The 14,792-nt window shown below is 37.0% G+C and overlaps 1 protein-coding gene across 1 annotated transcript in view; it reads left to right on the top strand.

The window, feature by feature from the left end:
• The window catches only part of RYR2 (ryanodine receptor 2), a 6,224,161-nt gene that overhangs the window by 3,359,603 nt on the left and 2,849,766 nt on the right, over positions 1 to 14,792 (top strand). The gene's annotated exons all lie outside the window — the stretch shown is intronic.

Here is a 14,792-nt window from a genome sequence, read left to right as displayed (position 1 = left end):
TTGCCCTAAGCCCATCCTCCCTCTGCTAATCAATGTTCTGTTTGCTGCATCACAGGGTAAAAGAGATTTTTCTATGAATTGTGAAGTTCAGTTAAAAGCAGCATTCACTGATCTGTACATTATCTGACACGCTCTTCTTAAACTTACTCTTCTGACAGTGGAAGGTGTCTATATGAATCAGAAGTGTTTTTGCATTACTAGAGGCCAAAGCAGTAACTATGTTAGAAAAAGTATTATATACAGTGACACAGAGTGACTTTATATTCAGATGATTTATTTTAAGTGACTGAAGTGCAGTTTGCAGAGTAACTAATTACTGAAAATATATGCATGGGGTGTATTGTATGTTGTGATTCATCCAAATGAATAACTTTATTCAAAGGATACAGTATGACTTTTTCTGATACCGCAAGACTATTTATGGGTTACATGTTTTGGGTGTTGGTCATAAACAAAGTAGGCAGTATGTAGATCTAGATTACAGGAAACAACATAGAATGTCAATTCATGATTCATGAAAAGCAGGTTAACAAGGCTGCTGAATAGATTTGTTACTGCATGATATGTTTGCTGCCACTTCACAGTACTTAGAAAATGGAACAGCTCAATATGCATGTCAGTGCTGAGGTAGTTTGTAGTCAGCTATATGATACACAAAGGCTGCCAGCTAACACTGCCATATACTACAGTTTAAATACTGATGAGGTAGAAGACATGTGCTAACTGTGCAGCAGAATGAATAAAGTCGATAGTTATACGGTGGTAATGCTTGATGCCATAAATCCCCACTATATCCCCAAAACATACTGACATACACACAAGAGTACATGGACAAGAGCAGTCACACGCATGCACGCACACACACACACACACACACACACACACACACACACACACACACACACACACACACACACACACACACACACACATATATGCACACATAGCGTATGCACACATTGTACCCTTTGTATCAAGTATTTAGCATCTTCCAGCACTGTGGCTGGACCAGGCTGGATGTATATAACTGTTATACTTACTGTTTGCATCTGAATTACTGTGGATATCTACAAACACTGGGACAGTGGTACTACTTCATCAAAATGAACATGGGTCATTTCTGCATTAAGTGTAATTCTTTGGGAAACTGTATGTCTGCATTTTTACACTGTTTATAGCACTTTTCAGTATATGCTCTCTGATGACTGACTTTATATATTTCTTTACACACATTTCATGGCACCTGAAGGCAGTATTCAAGCCACTCTGAAACTAGTTTTGCACATATTGCTTGTAGTCTGGAATGGCTGGTTTTGTTCAAAAGAGATCCTCTTCTCCCCAGTTCTGCAGTGCATCATTTCTGTGGTATAGCAACCAGTCCAACACTAAACTGAGTGGCATACAATGCTTGTGCTCCTCACACTGTATATTTTCATCTGTGGTACTACACATTGACAGGTGTGCATTCCTGTATCTGAATCATATGTCTCTGAATACAGAGGCCAGGATGTCCTCTACCCTATGTATCATACAGATAGTAGCTATAAATAAGGCTAAGTTACCTATGCATAACAATTCACATAAAGCCATACAAGGAACCTTTCTCATAACAAGATACAGTTTGTTTTTGGAAGGCAACATTTTAAATGTCATTATTTACCTCTTTTAAAGGTTTATCAATGAAATTCATTTTTTACAACTGAAACTTATACATAAAAAAATCTTGCTTTACATTGAAGCCATTACCTAAAGGAAGCATCAACATTTTCCATAACAAAAAAAAAACGTAATGATTGATGCTGTACAGGAGCTATTTATCTGAACAAACATTTGGCATAAAGACAGTTTAGCACTTATGCATGACAGAGAGCTAATTATTAATTTTATGAGGAAATAATTTAAGAAGCACAAAGTTGGACAGGTAGTTAATTTGCAAATATGGATGTTGGCACAAGGAATGATTATTCAAAGTGATTGATGGAATAAAAAAGTACAAAGCATGGGTTTGGCCATAAGAATTAATATTGTCATAAGAAGACATGTTGCATAGCAGATATGTAATTACTGTGAAGCATAAAACCATTGATATGTTACTATCAGAAGAAAATATATATAACATAACACTGTAATGATGTGCCAAGGACCCTTTATTACCACTAAGCACTTTTCATTCTTATAACAGAACTTTATCAAAATAATAAAAAGTGGTGCAACCTACAATTAAATGACATTCTTAAAAAGAATATGATTATTCCCTTACATTAAGAACTAAAGTTTAAATAAGGATTCATAAAACTCCACCAAAATATTTAATTTCAGTAAAACCTATCATAAATATGACCAAACAAATTAATTAAAATAAAAAAAAAGTTTTGTACAATTTTCCTGTTCTTAATCCAAGCAAACAACTAATGGAAGTGGTGTCATTCACACCCTGAAAGTTAGTTGCATCTAATAATAGTTAACAGTGTAATTACCTGGCCTCTAAAAAGCTGTCCAGTTTCCTCACCTATCAAAAGGGACATCTCTCTCTAAAATAAAAATGTACATTTTTTAAATTAACTGCACCTAGCCACATGTCTAGAAAGAGCATTGGTGGTATCGTCCATTTTAAAAGCTTATAAATGTTGATAAATAATTTTTTAAAGTGCTTTTTGTTTTGCCCACATAAAATGCAGGGCAGGACATAGACTATGCTAGATACAGTACCCCTTTGTGTTGTAGTTAAACATTCTATTAGGATATAAGTCCTTTTGAAGACTACCTGCTGTTATGTTAGTCGCCTCAAAAATATAGCGGCATTGCACACAGGAGCCACATTTAGTTATTCTCTTGTTCATAATAGATGTAAACCTTAATACTTGCTTTTTCAAAAAAAAAAAATGTTAAGTTCCATCCGCATTTATTTAATAAAGTAGGTCTGTTCCCTAACTGTATACATAAACCCATGGATTGAAAAAACAGCTTTCAATTTTTGGTTAAAGTGCTTCGGATCTCATTATTCATAATTATATTCTTACACCATGGTCCTAGAAAAATCCTTATCATTGTTTTGGTTTATTTTTATACTATTTGGTGTCAGAGAAATAGCTGAAATCTTTCAGTACTACATTTACCTACTTCATCACTCACTCTTTGAACTAAATTTCCAGGGTACTTTCACTCTAAGAACATGGTTCTCAGAATTCCCATTTGTTCCACAAAATCCTTGTCCTCAGATATTAAATGGAAAATATGCACCATATGCCCTTTTATAATATTTCTTTTTTTGCTATGTTGAGTGACAACTCTGATAATGTATCAAACTGTTAAGTATCTTTCCTAAATAGATTAGGTTCATAATATTTGTTACTCAGAATTCTTAAGTATCTTCAAATCAAGAAAGTTCATCATCATCCCATCACGTTAAAATTTGAAATTTAAAAAAATTATAATATTGTCAATATAATACATAAATTCATGTAATTATAATAAACCACCAGTCCATATTAAAAAAATATCCAAAATGAAAATAGACATTTATTAGGTGGTGGTACTCAGATGCAAAAATATAATTCATCTCCCACACCAAAGTTACAATGTTTGCAAATACTGAAGCAGCTGCTATCCCCATTGCTACCCCTGTTATTTGTTTATAATATTAATTTTCAAAGAATGCATAGTTGTTTGTTAAAATTTCTGCCATACAACTTACTAAGATGTTAATTTTTTTTTTGTTGCAAACTAGTACCCTTTAAAAAGACTTTACTAAACCATTCAATCCCTATGGAATGTGGTATTCTAAGAAACAGATCCATTACTTCTATCATTACCAACAGTGACTGGTCAATAAACTCTGAGTCTGCCGAAGAGTTTAAAATGTGCAACAAACCATATAAAATATTAAGTCTTGCCCTCCAAAATTTTTTTAACATAAAATCTACAAATTAATTACATTAAGGACTCAGTTTTGAAACCCCTCCCCATCATAGGCTGATGACTGTATAGTGACAGTGAAATGAGCATTATTGTCTTAGTGAGCCAAATTGTAAATGCAAAGGAACTGATGTCTTATTAAAGAGTGCTTTTGGAGCAGAAACCCTGCAAATAGGATAAAACAGGGTAACAATTTAGGTGGTCATTACTTACAAAGTTTCTATAAACACTGGCATTTCCATATTTGGCAGCCCTTGTCAGTACCAGCGCAGTGAACTCCAGAGAAGATAAGCTTACCTGTTAAAGCAGGTAAAAGCTGAAGTAAGATGAAATCTAGTGCTGATGCTGAATAAGTAATAGACTGGAAAGAGACAGAGGCTGTGCTACAATACTAGCAGTAGCAGCCATATTAGCCAAACAATATATGCTAGAGGCCACTTTCACTGCGCTGCAAGAGACGGTGTGCATCATTGCCCTCCATGTGACAGAAAGATTCAGCCACACCTAGCATTCCATCAGGTATGTGTTTAAATGCTGTCATGTGAACAGCGACACCATGTGAGGACTAGTAGTACTGTGTTGTTCTGTCTTGGAATACAGTGGGATGCATGCAGTATCAATTCAAGTGAACACAAAGGTGGATGTAGCACTGACAGAGACCATTAGTGGACATAGTGAACATATCACAGGCATCTGCACCAGCTCCATAATGTTGTGCTGCCCATGTGGAGGAGCATATATGGTTCTCAAGGACCACATAAGATAGAAACATCCTATGTGGGTATACTGTGAAATAGCCCATTTTCTTGAGATTCTAGAGGTCATTGATTGCACCCACATCAGTATCAGGGCCCTAATTGATCACATGTGCAGTGGCACATCAATAGGAAGAGTTTCCAAGCTGTCAACTGTCAGGTGGTGTGCAATGGGCAGGGTATTATATGCAGTGTGTTTGTGCACCATCTGGGTAGTTCCCAATATGCCTACATTAGGCACATATCTGAACTATATCAGTAATTTGTTTTGGGAGACTTTCCATGGGGACATATTATTGGTGATACCAGATATGCTTTCGAGCCATTGTTCATGGCACTGATACACAAACCCACAAAGCATGGAATACATGAAGTGCAACACCACATTGTCCCAGATTTACATCATCATTGAGCATGTCTTCAGACTCATGAAGTCCTGCTTCCACTGTCTAGATAACACGGATAGCACTCCTCAATATTCTACAAAAACCTGGAGCAAGATTTTTGCTTTCTGTGTGGCTTTATGTAGTTTGATGATACCCAGACAGCTAGAACAGGAGACTACAATCAGAGGACCAGGCAGATACAGTGATGGTGGAGTTTCTGGCTGAGGAGTAGTCAGAGGAGCTGGCTGCATTGGAAGACCATGCAAGGCAGAGGTGGATGAATTATGCTGCAGCACTGGCAAAGAGGCAGGGTCTGGTCCACAACTATGGGCCAGATTAGACACATCTAAGATTAAAAGATGTAGTACTACACCCTGACTAAGCTTTACAGTGCATTGACTTGCTACTATGTGCATCATAACACTTACCCATATAATACAATTAGTGTGTGGCACAGTTGTCATCATATGTACAGGTGTGGAGGGGCACAGTGACAGGAATTAGTAGTGGGTGTGATGGGTTGAAGGAGGGAAATAAGGATATGAAAGGGGGTGTCTGATATGAACATGAACTTGGGAGGAACTGGGTATAGTGAAAGCAATAGCTGTCTAGTAGTTTTGGGTACTTGCTCAGAATGGGTTCCACAGGGCACATTTCTTGCAGATGTGATTGCAGTGTATGCATATATATATATATATATATATATATATATATATATATATATATATATATATATATATATATATATTTTGTATGTGTGTGTGTGTGTGTGTGTGAGAGACACTTGTGGAACCTACTTCTGTATCAGTGTAGATTGTGAATGTACCTGGCCACAGATGCATCCCATCTGAGGAATGGCATTGGCACTGATACCACCACCTGCCAACAAGGACAGAGGTGAACCAGGATACTACAACTGACTGGACATGTCATCTGCCTGGCCATCATGTAGTTCACATCAAAATGGTGGCAATGCTATGACCCCACCAGTAGGTGTTGTGGAGAAGGTAGCAGTATATGACTTGATCTACCTGCCTGTGGTATGGTTACAATGGAGGCAGATGAGAGATGGCCAGTAGAGCAGTATCAGTCCTGGCATATAGATGAAGACCATCCTATGGTGGCAATGAGGGCACCCATATACCTGTCAACTACACCAACTTTTTTCTCAATATCCTCTTGTACGTAATTATGAAGGCTGCACAATACACCTGTTACCTCTGCCATGACAGTGGCGGCATCTGAAGTACTTAAAATGTCTGTTTCTGAGACTCAATGGACTCCAGGCTTAAGACTCAAACACCTTAGCAGCATAAGGGAACCTCACATACTGCACTTTATTCACAAACACTAAGCAGAAAAACCACCATACTTGCCCTACAATGGCCATAACACATTAAGGGATAGCAGAAATGCAAAGCATTGTCCTAAGTGACTTAATAGTCAGACACACAGACAGTCTGCTCACAAAGCTTAGCAAAGATGGGGTGATGGTAAGCTATCTCCCAGGTACCAGGCCCAGGACATGACAGATGACTAAAGCTGTCAAGACACTTCACCTCAGATACAACTATGGTTCCATGGTGTGGTAATTTTTCATGTGGATTTGAATGACTTGAGATATACTTTCCTGGATTATATGGAGAGGGACATGACTGAGCTCTCTGAGTAAACATACAGGGCTTGAATGCAGCTAGTCTTGAGCAGAATCCTACTTTCACCAAGAATGATGCTTCAGTACAAATAAAAGATGATTGACTTCAACAACTGGCTTAACAAATGGTGTCATTTGATGGGGGGGGTTCATAGCATGTGTCAGCCTAGAGGAAGATGGTTGACAGTCCTATCTGCTTCACAATGGATGTCTTGAGCATTTCTCCTCAGTGATTTTTAATATTTCCAAAGCTTTTACCACCCCCACAATTCTTGTTTAGGTAGAGTAGCCTGCTCCTTTTACATACCTAACTAAATCAGAGCAGAATAAAAGCGGGGCCAATCCTTGCTAGAAGCCACAACAGCAAACTGCCATTTTTTGAAGCCTTCTCTACACTAGAAAATATTAACATCTGCGTCATTACTGAAATATGGTTCCAGTGTAAATCAAACACACCCTTCCTACCAGGATTCATCATCCATCAAACGTCCTGACCCTCTGCTGAGGGTGCCTTTCAAACAAGTGGTGATGACGGCATCTCCTTATTTCTCCATGAATCCTTCACTTCAAGAATTATGTGGATTGACAGTGACCTTGTATTCCTTCTCATACTAATAACCTTGGATTCATGTTGTTGGATTGAGCAAAGTAATATTTGCAGGGTCACAAGAACCCCTAACCAACTTATATGAGGGGACACCCACTGCACCCCAAAAGTACTTATCCCTTTTCCAAGCTTGCACAACAGTGGAGAAAAAAGACAATTCCACTGCTGGTGAAAGTTGTCTTCGCCCAAATTTCTCTGTTTGGTAGGCACATGCTCACAGATGTGTGGATCACCTGACGCTTTCCAGTAACCTTAAAAAAACTCCTTCTACATTCTGGCCAACTATGGAATACCCTACATGACACTTGAAACCCATGAGACATATTTAAACAATTTTGAATTCATCAGAATTGAACCAGACAATATTCAATTACCCATGCATAAATTGGACTACTTATACAACCAGAAGCAAGTGTGAGAAATTTGTCTTAGATTTTATCAGTGTTATCACTTTAGACCAGCTCGTATGTTCCCTTACTAGAGATTCCAGTGTATAGCACTTGACTATCAGAAATATAGCTCCCTTGTGCTCTACACTCAAAATTACAACTTCTCTGGTTAAATCTAACCATTATGCAGCTATTGTCTCCATTAGACTGCAGCCCTACGTACCCACTAATGCTTCCGCATTCAGAAACCTTTTCAGGGCCAGATTACTTCAACTGTATAATGACCTGAGCAGTGGCATAGCTAGAGTTTGTGCTGCCTGGGGCTGTCTTTAAGTTTGCCACCCCTCCCCCCTCACAACATCATGGTCAAATGTGCCCCCCCATACACAGACCTTCCCCTTGCAGGCATTCCAGTGTCCCATTACTTGGCTATTTCTCCCCATTTACCATAAACACTGTAATGTGCATACTGCTTTATACTTTACTTCTGCAATTATTATTTGGATTTCATTTAAAACTTAATTTAAATTTTATAGCACAAACACTGATAGACATCTGCTAAACAAAGTAATACAGTCTCACAATGAAAACAGACAGCATTAAAACTTCTCTGCCCTTGAAACAGCGCTGAAACCCACATTCAAATAAAATGCATCTGGCCAGTGGGGGATAAGGTTTACCTTCAAGCTGTTTTCATATCATAAGCCCCTTGCACACATACATGTGGTCTTTGATTCACCTTCCTGATTGTATTAAATTATATTCCTCATATAATAAGTATACTTGTTAGAGTGTGGTTTAACTTTATTGTTTTGAACATTTTTCCATTAAGCAATGAAACAAAATGCATGAACCAATAATGACAAAGCTGCTCAGTTCAAAACATTTCCATCATAAAAGTTTACTTAAACTTCCGTCATTACAATCCACCAAAATCAGTAAATATACACAATCTCTGCAGAAGTAAAAGTCATCTAAATAATTCCACATTAGAGTTCTGCAACCAGTGAAGAGGTTGCTGCTAGCAAACTACTTTATATTTCATTGTTTCATCTACGAATAAAGTGCCTGTTGCCCTTGAAGAATAAAGTGCCTATGTTACATTTAAAAAAAGATAAGCTAGTAATACTGTAATAGAGAATGAATGGCAAACTGATAACAGGTTCATAGTTATTATGTATCTCTTCCAAAGGAGGACATTCACAGGGCTACAGCATCCACTCCCTTTAAAGTACAACACAGTACAGTATCAGCAATCCATCTACATACCGTGGGAGTAGAACCCACAGCCTTCTGCATCAAAAGCAAGTATACTATCTGTTGTGCTACTAACAATGCAGACTGACTTAGCATATGCAGCACTAAACTTCTCTTCCCCTGAAACTCTCAGCTCCTTGTAAAACCCACTTGACACTCAACTAGATCTCTCAACTTTGCAGCACAAACCATATGGAAAAAGCCAAAATTTATTGGGGGGGGGGGGCAAAGGCCCAAAACCAGGGACACATTTTAAGCATTTCTTGTATAAATTTAGAAGGTAGCTAGACTAAAGTGTTTTGTGTTACCATGCATTTCCTGAAAGATAGGAAGACTGAAACTTAAATGGCTATCATGATTTAATAATAAGTGAATTCATTTTTCACTGATTTGTCAGAAAACCACAAATTTTAAAAGGAACAGACCAAAAGTATGAGCCAAACATTCCAGACATTTTGTGAAAATCTGGACAGTTGAGAGCTTGAATCACAAGTGGTGGTATGGGTGGGCAATTCAGGCTCTTGCTCCTTGTACCTAAGGTACAGGGTTTGAGCCTGAGTAACACTAACCACCAGCATAGGTTCATAGGTATTTACTAGGCTAATAATCACAAGGGCTTTTTTAGCCTAACCATGCATCCTAAATCTCTGACAAGTTCTGATACCCTTGATAAATGTATAAGTATTTTGTCAAGTTTGTTCTTGGTGAAAGGTGTGTTATACTATTACAAATGTAATCTCATCTAAAACTGGGACAACTAGGTCAGAAGACAGTATACAACAAGGGGTCCTTTGGTAATGCACTTTAATATATAAAACAAATTGCAGATGACTGTCACATTACTAATGGAGTTCAGTTCAGCCCAGAATGTACTGTTATATGTTCATATATGACAGACTGCATAACAGAATGTATTTAATATATGTGCATGCCTGTAAAGGTAGGCAGTGTTTGGGCTATGCAAGGACACACTAAACTGGATGTAACACACTTAGCAGTATGAACAAGGCTATTATCCATCACTATAGCATTCTGTCTTGATGTATAAAATGGTAGCCTGGTATTTGGACATCTGCACAGAGTGACAATGTAATTTCTGAATCTGATTATTAAATTGGATAGTCCATAGGTTTTCTGCCACATTGAATCTACAATCATGGCCAGTTGTGAATCTCTAAGTACTTGTGGTTTGTTGCTCATGATATATAACAGAAAAAAGTATTGTTCAGCATTCAACAATTATCACAGTCACACACACAAGTGTAGATTAAATAAATAAAAGCGGTTACATTTTCTAATTGAAAGCAATAGTAAAGTATTATTTTTATTACAAAAGAATAATGAAAGATAAAAATGTGACCATAACAAGTTATTATTAACTAATGAAGTGATCACGTAGTCACATAACATAGGATATGTATGGGAGGGGGGGGTTGTGCAAGCTTCACAGGAAGCCAAAACACGTCACAGACTGCTATAGTATCCCTTGTACAACTACAGACATAACTCATGCAAGTAAATTAAAAAAAACAGCTTTCATGAGACCAGAAAACACTGTATTTTTATGTACATAGAATCAAAGAAAACCCAACTAAACCAAAATCAAACAATGTCAGACCATGTTAGCATGTGTACACTCGTGGCAAGAGATTATAGAGCTACCATTTTAAGAAATGAAGAGTTAAATCTGACCTAAAAAAAAAATTTAGAACCATCAGCCTAACCAGTATTCTATTTCTATGTAATTAGTCTGAACCATTCTGTTCTTGTTTACATTTCTGTGTTTTTGTTTGTGAAATATTTTGTATTTCACCAGGGCTGAGCCTGAAATTGTCAATATTGATCAGTGCACTACCCTGGCAAACAATCATAAATACACAGTTGTCAGATCATGGACAGAGTTACAATGAAGCTAAAATGACAAAACAGAATCTACTTCTCTTAGATACATAACAGTATGGGTTTGCTAAAGGGAGATCTTGTCTTGTTAATACAGTGGAATTTACTGAAGTATTATAATTACCACTTGATGAAGGGTTGACAGTGCACAATGATTATTGTTCAAAATTTCACATAAGTGAAAGGATGACACATTAAAAGCACTGAAAGTCAAACCATACATATTTCATTAGTTTACTAAACTGCACTGAGATCCAGGGACCATCTAACAATGCAGAATCTCTTATCCTGGGCCTACATTTTTTAACACTCAAAGTCATCCAGTAGTTTTTTAAAACTGTGCAAAAACCCTGAATTTTGTTCCTATATTAGTAATCGATTCCATAAATACTGTTTTGTTTATGAAACATATGTGTCCCCTTTTATAGTTCTATTTAATGCCATTTTTAAAAAAATGGACCTTTATGGTGAAATTATATATATTAACCAAAGTAAGTTCCAAATCATTTCTTAAATTTTCATTACCAGTCTTCTAGTGGTATATGACACAGGTTTCCTTAGTTTTTAAGGAACCCTCCCTGTGCTGTTGCTAACTGACACGTACTACCAAATGAGCTGGGAAAAGACAAAGTTATATTCAGGAAACGACATAACAATCATCTGATACAGTGAACACAACAAAGCTGATTTTCTTATTTCAGTAACCCTAAATACAAGCACCATCTGTTGTATGGCTTTGGCTTTTGTACTTCAGACTTTCTCTTTAAATGTTAAGTCCCTGACCTACAGTTATAAAAAGATCCTTTGTACTTTTTACAGTTTCTAAAGTTTGCTTAACCTTGTGTTTCTAAGTCCCAGGCAAACCACAGTCTCCATTGTGTAATACCATGAACTGCTGTTGAAGGGGGATCATGGGAAATATGCAAATGAATCTTTAAGGACAATTTAAATACAAGATGCCAAAGTTCTCCAAGGTGGGATACAAAAAATATACACCTGGTGCAGCACTAATGTCCTCAGTTTTAATATCAGTACATGTAGCATTATGAGACATGGCAAAAAGGTCATATTTTATGATTATAAAATATAGTCAAATCATAACAAATGCATTCATTAAAGACCTAGGGATAATAGCATTTTAAACTTTGACCAGTTTGTATTAAAGTGAAAAGCAGCATATTCCGTAGTCCATCTACTTCTAAAAAGTCACTGTACCATCCTCACTGATTTAATTATTGAATAAAATGCTGCACTTTGTAGTCTTCACACATGTTACCCAAGGATGTCTGAAAATGAACAATTCCTTACCAGAAAATATACAGGATGTGAAAACTGGAGAATTTGAATCATGCATAAAAGCTTCAGGCACAAATATTACATTAAGTAAGGAACATGTAAGATACAGAAAGGTGACAACTGCCTAGTCTATTAAGGTAATGTCTGATCCAGTTCTGTTTTAAAATCTATGCTTGGAAAGAATTGCAGAGGAGCCAACACCAAATCAAGGAACTTAATATTAAAAATAAGTACCAGTAATACAAAAGCATGACATATACTTTACAAAATGCCTTCCAAGATCTTTAAATGCATTTATTCTTTCACTCAGAAGAAATCAGTCCAACTTCCTTCAAAAATAACAAATTTTTCCTTCTCCTCAACTTAGGATCCTGCCCAATTGCTCCTCCAGCTGTACAATATTGGCTGAATTGGTCTGTCGGGTCAGAAGCTGGGCATCTTCGGGATAGACAAGACTCCCAAAAGCCATCTGTACCTTCTTAGGAAGCCCAATCAGTCTATCTGTTCCACCTGTGATAAGACCTGGGTGGTAGGGAGTGGCAGCCTGCATGTACTGTGGAGCAACCTACCATTCCTTCCCATCAGGCCATTCACTAACTCAGGAATGATGCGAATTCCCATGCACAAATGCATTCTCCAGCTCTGTGGTGGGCTTGGGCCACAAGCAGCAAGACTTTTCCCAGCCTGTTTCCCTGCTGTTCGCCCATGCTCCGTGTGTCACTTATGTGATGGCCCAAGCCACCTCGCTCCCCAAGAATGAATGAGCTTACATCATCCAGAAAATCAAAAAGATTTACAATGGACTGAGCAGAAATATGTAACAAAGCCAGGAACATTTGAGAGGTATAGACAGCAGGCAAAAATGAAGCTGGTTTACCTTCTGCTACTGTTCTTTGCCAGCTGGCACTACCAATTGTGGTTTACATAAGAGCGATCCTTGCACATTACTTAAACTCATCAGTTTCTCAAAGATGAATGATGAAAACAAGTTAGTCAACAACCCTAAAAACATACAAAAAATCTTTTTTTATCTTTGCTTGGATGTTGTTTACATAAGTATTTTTATACCTCAAGTAGACACCATATAATTTTTCCTTAGATAGACAAAATCAAATAAGGAGATAGCAAATTATGTAATTGGGAACATATTTTGGGAGTATAATGAGTTGGCAGACTTTAAAAATTCCTTGCAGTCTACTATATCAGAAATCCTGGGTGAGCAGATTGGTATAACTAAGGAAATAATTTTTTGAGCTACAATACAGAATCGGAATTGCCTGGACATAGTATGTCCTTGCTAAGTCTCATTATGGGGGCTGCTGAAAAAGCAGTTACTAGAAAAAGGAAATTAAAATCCAAACCAACTGTACTAGAAGTGGCGAATATAGTAACAGAGATAAAATAACTGAAAACGGGATCTTTAGAAAAGGGTAGGAGCAAATTACAGAGAAAAAATGGGAATTATGGGAACAATACATGCAGAATATTGTTTTGAAGGAGGAATGAGGTTTAAAAGAAGGCAAGATTTGAATGAGATATTTAATGTTTGACTGACAGTGACTGGACAGATTATATGTCATGTGTAATTGTTCCAACTAAAATGTGGTAATAAGGTTTGTTTTCATTTATATAAATGTATGATGCCTGTGCCATACGTAATAATTTAATAAAGATGTTTCTTGTTTAAAAAATAAGTATACCAACTCCACAGTTGAAAACACTGGAGAAAAGGGAAAAATACATAAAAAGTCCTTTGCTGGCATGCTCAATGCAGCACACTGTGGTGAAGCTCATAATTATAGTAAATTCGAACTAAAGCCATTCATCCACTAGTGCTGAGGTGACCTGTAACTGTGTCATCCATTGTTAGTCCCTAGCACAAGACCTGATTGTTGCAGCACATGGGGTTAGTAACTGTTACATCTCCCCCAAAGAGCTGTTGCATTTGAGTCTCACTCTAGAAAAGTGCTTAACAAGTGTATGTTTTTCCTGATATTGGAATGTAATCGCAGAACTCCATGAACAGCATTTATCTTTTGTCTCAGTGTGAGTTATGGCATATTTTTTCTTGTCAAGCCAAAGTTCTAATAACTTTTAATTTCTATTATTATTGTTTTTTATTCAAACACCGCAATATTGGTTGCTGAAATCTTTCTTTTCCTCCCATTTTGAGCAATGTTGTATTAGAAACATTTTTTCAAAGGAAATATTGAGGCTTGTTTTACTTGAAAATCATATCAATTTCAAGCCATAAGGCAAAATAATTTATGGTATTCACTTTCCATCTATATTTGTTGGCAGTTGTCTTATTTAAGCAAGTAACAAAAATAAATAAATAAATATTATTTTCCAACACAGTAGGAAAAACCTGGAACCAGCTCCCTAGTGAACTAACCTCTGACTCCTCTACACCACTTTTCAAAAAGCTACTTAAAACATACCTCAAGACTCACTGGCTTTGCCCTTGTTCCAACCCAGACTAAAAGGCTACTGCCTACTACTCTCACATTTCACTTTTCATTGTACTACTGCACTGCCAGTACCTCTCATTAACCTTACATCTTACCTGCAGTTAGCTATCTTACTCTGTAATTCTAAGTTTTTCTACATATCCCAACTTAGAGTTTTACCTGC

The sequence above is a fragment of the Protopterus annectens genome, chromosome 1.part2 (assembly GCF_019279795.1).
Source record: "Protopterus annectens isolate FY-2018-M chromosome 1.part2, PAN1.0, whole genome shotgun sequence".
NCBI classification, from domain to species: Eukaryota; Metazoa; Chordata; order Ceratodontiformes; family Protopteridae; genus Protopterus; species Protopterus annectens.
Note: the sequence above shows the minus strand (reverse complement) of the source record. Positions and strands in the feature narration are given on the sequence as shown.